The sequence below is a fragment of the Meles meles genome, chromosome X, assembly GCF_922984935.1.
Source record: "Meles meles chromosome X, mMelMel3.1 paternal haplotype, whole genome shotgun sequence".
Classification (NCBI taxonomy): domain Eukaryota; kingdom Metazoa; phylum Chordata; class Mammalia; order Carnivora; family Mustelidae; genus Meles; species Meles meles.
In genome coordinates this window covers 54,193,866-54,197,885 of record NC_060087.1, presented here as the reverse complement: position 1 = coordinate 54,197,885, position 4,020 = coordinate 54,193,866, and the positions used below count along the sequence as shown (strand labels likewise).

The following is a 4,020-nucleotide window of genomic DNA, read 5'->3' as shown; positions in this document are numbered from 1 at the left end:
TACCCAAATTTATCTTGTAAATAGGAGGCAGAACTAAAATTCAAATTCATTTTGTCTGTAAATCAAACGATCTTGCCACAATGCCACAGTTGCCAATAATTTTTTACATACTTAGTAAATTATAAAAAGAATATTAAAGATGTAATTAAAAGTTTAAACACCATGTGGGAGAACTTCTAAATGCTGTAGTTTAATAAAATTAAATCAATATTTCCACTTTTCTTGGAAATTATGACCTCAGCCTAGCAACTTCATATTAGACATGTTGCCAGAGACAAGGGAAACAGAAGCAAAAACGAACTATTGGGACTTCTTGAAGATGAAAAGCTTCTGCACAATGAAGGAAACACAAACATTTCTAAATTATAAAAATAAAAGAGGCTTAAATTCCTTAGAGTGATCAAGTGTCCAAAAGTATGTGACATGAATCTACCACCAGTTGAAATAAACGTTAAACTGTTGCTTTAGCTAAATAAATTTAACAGATTTCATAATAGAAGTCTATATTTCTACACTTACCTGCTCTAGGTACATACACCTGCCCTAGAAAATGTGGTTTGCATTTACATACTATCTGAAGAAATGCAGAAAAAAAAAAAAACAAAAAAGAAGAGTGTCAGAACCATAGCTATTTCATTGCTTAGAATAGTTGCTTCTTTCTCTAGCACTGCTTTTTTTCTTCAGGTGCATATATTGGAGTTGCTTAAGAATTTTCTGAATATAGTATGTCAAAAAATATCCTCAGAAAATTAAAATTAAATGGATGCTTAATTCTTCATAAGAATACCATAAAATTGTACAGTGATAATTTTATCTTACATATTTAGTTCTTTCTACATACAAATTTAGAAGTCAGAGAGACCTGTGTCTAAAACACAACCCTGAACTTACTAGCTGCACAGTTTTTGTTAAGTCAAGTAATCTATTCAAGACTGTTTCCTAGGTGTAAAATGAAGATAATAGCACATACATCATAGAATTATTATGAGGATTAAATGGGATAACACATATTTTGGTACTTGATTAGTAAAGCTCAATAAATGGTAGTTCATTTTCATTTACTCCCTCATAAGCTTATTTCCTGTTAAAAAGCCTAAAAAGCTTTTCAGATTTTCACTACCACTTTGATAGTTTAAATTTTCTGAAAGTAACCTTAATTTTCTTATAAAAGTAGTCACAGCTATTACACAGATCATGGCAATCTTCTTACAATATTCTGCTCTAATACACACACACACACACACGCACACACACACACCCCCCTCAACAACAATAATCAGCAAAGTACCTACCTCTTAACATTTCCAATATCTGGCACATATCCTCGACTAGCTCAATTCTTCTTTGGAGGTCTACAGTCCACATCTGTATTTCTTACTTGTGTGGCTTATTCATCATATCATGGCTTTTATCCTTTGATGCTGAGTCATAATTGTCAAAAATAATCCAAAGCCATGGAATGAGAGATTCCAATAGAGTTACATAAGCAGAAGGCAAACCTATGGTAAGAATTCAATAAATCATTCTCTGAAACACATTTTACCCATTTAAAGTTCAGTACGACAGTCAGGAAAGCAGAATATTTTAATCTCAAAGATTGATAGTTCTTTTCAATGATTGTGCTAATTAGAGGTGTTTTATATATATACATATATATATATATATATATATATACATATATATATATTGACTCAGAATCTTCCATAGGCCTAAGAGAACTTATCTTGTGCCTATGGATAAGACTCAATCCAAAAGAACCATAGCCAAATTACCTGCACACACACACACACACACATAAAATAAAGAAAAATATATATGAACAGTGAATTCAAGGAGAGCTAATTTATCTACACTCTTCATTAAGTAGCAGAATGTTTCCAGATGACTCTTATGTACAGTTTGAAGATTAAGTATTACTATTCCTTCTTGATGATCTATGCAAAGTGAAGATCATAAATGTTAAGGTAAAGGACAACAATTTAGAATAAACATTAATTTTCCTAAACACTTGGAATGTATATTTCCACCTTAGAGAGTCTTCTTTATTTTTTAGTTTACTTGCAAGTCATATTAACTAAAAAGTCACATGTACAGTTTACAATTTGGCAGAAACAAGAAAAACACTTGGATAAAACTAGCCTTGAACCTTCTTACTTATTCCCTTCTACCTCAAGAGGAGTGAATCTTCTTTCTGAAAAATTTAAAATGCCGAATTATTACATAATAACAAATTATCATTTTATAACTTTAAGATGCTTAAAATATATTTCTCAACTAGAAGTTAGAGCATTAAACAATGGTCTAGGAGCAAAGTATGGCCTAACAAAGGTTTGTGGAGGTCCTCATCATTATCACCACTTACTAGCCTTTTGTATTCTTCCATTCCCTGAATATTTATTTTAGTAGTGTGGTAGCTACACTCCCCAAAATTTAAATATGACCATAAAATCTGGTAAATAATTAAAGTTTTTGTGTTGCTTCTTGATGCCAGATGCAATCCAAGAGATGTAACTTTGGACTTTGAAGAAACTGGAACTTATTGAACACTCTGATGGCTTGGAAGGATAATGGGAAAAAATTCTTGAAATTAAATATGTCTTGGAAAATTAGGTTACTGTATGAATAGGACATCTGAGTGAGTGATACTGGATAGAAGAAAAAATCAACTAAAATTCACTACAGAAGGAAATCTTCCCCTCATGTGCTTCCTACAACTTTCCTGAGTGCTGGCACACCCTGCTGCTGCCCTACAGAAATGCTTTGTTTACCTGCAGTTCTTCCTGAAATTAGGCCAGTGTCCAGGACATTAGTTCATCTCATTCAGGCTTATTCCAAAGAAGTAAAATTTGGTATAGATGCCTGAGCTTTAATGCTTCAGTGTGTAGAACTTTTAGTTGATAGCTCTTACTGTGGGGCCAAAGGGAAGAACAGTGATTATTGGAAAGAGCTGGAGAAGACCCAAAGTATCAAAAGATGGTGTGACTATTGCAAAGTCCATTGGCTTAAAGATAAATATAAAAATATTTGTACTAAACCTGTTCAAGATGTCAGTAACACAAATACAGAGCCTGGTGATGGCACCACTACTGCGAAGGCTTAGAGAATATTAGCAGAAGTGTTAATCCTGTGGTGTGATGCTAGCTGTTGATGCTGTAATTGCTGAACTTAAGAAGCAGTCTAAACTTGTGACAACCCCTGATGAAATTGCTCAGATTTCTACGATTTCTGCAAATGGAAACAAAGAAACGTGCACCATCATTTCTGATGCAATGAAAAAAAGCTAGAAGAAAGGGATTCATCATAGTAAAGGATGGAAAAACACTAAACAATGAATTAGAAATTATTCAGGACATGAAATTTGATTAAGAGTATATTTCTCCATAGTTTATTAATACATCAAAAGGTCAGAAATGTGAATTCCATTATTCTATATTCTATGGAGGTGAAAGGAAGTTTCCAGAATCCAAGACACTGTGTCTGCTCCTGAAATTACCAATGCTCCCCATTAACCCTTGGTCATAATCGCTAGATGTTGATGAAGAAGATCTGAATAAACTTATTTTGAATACACTAAAAATTAGCCTTCTGGTTGTAGCAGTCAAAGCGCTAGGTTTTGGTGACAATGAAAAGAATCGGACTATAGAGAAAGTTGTTGCTATTGGTGGTGCAGTGTTTGGAAAAGAAGGATTGACAATAATTTTTTTTAACTTTATTTTATTTTTTCAGTGTTCCAAGATTCATTGTTTATGCATCACACCCAGTGCTCAATGCAATACGTGCCCTCCTTAATACCTATCAACAGGCTCACCCAACACCCCACCCCCCTCCCTTCCAAAACCCCCAGTTTGTTTCTCAGTCTCTTCACAGTCTCTTATGGTTCATCCCTCCCTCCCATTTCCCCCAAATCTTGAAATATTCAGCCTCATGACTTAGCAAAAGCTGTAGAGGTCATTGTGACCAAAGATGATGCCATGATCTTGAAAAGAAATTGTGACAAGGCTCAAATTGAAATTGTCTTCA

At 33.8% G+C, this 4,020-nt stretch overlaps 1 pseudogene; it reads left to right on the top strand.

Moving 5' to 3' along the window:
- Nucleotides 1-2,755: 2,755 nt before the first annotated feature.
- The window catches only part of LOC123934655, a 2,077-nt pseudogene continuing 812 nt past the window's right edge, over nucleotides 2,756-4,020 (top strand).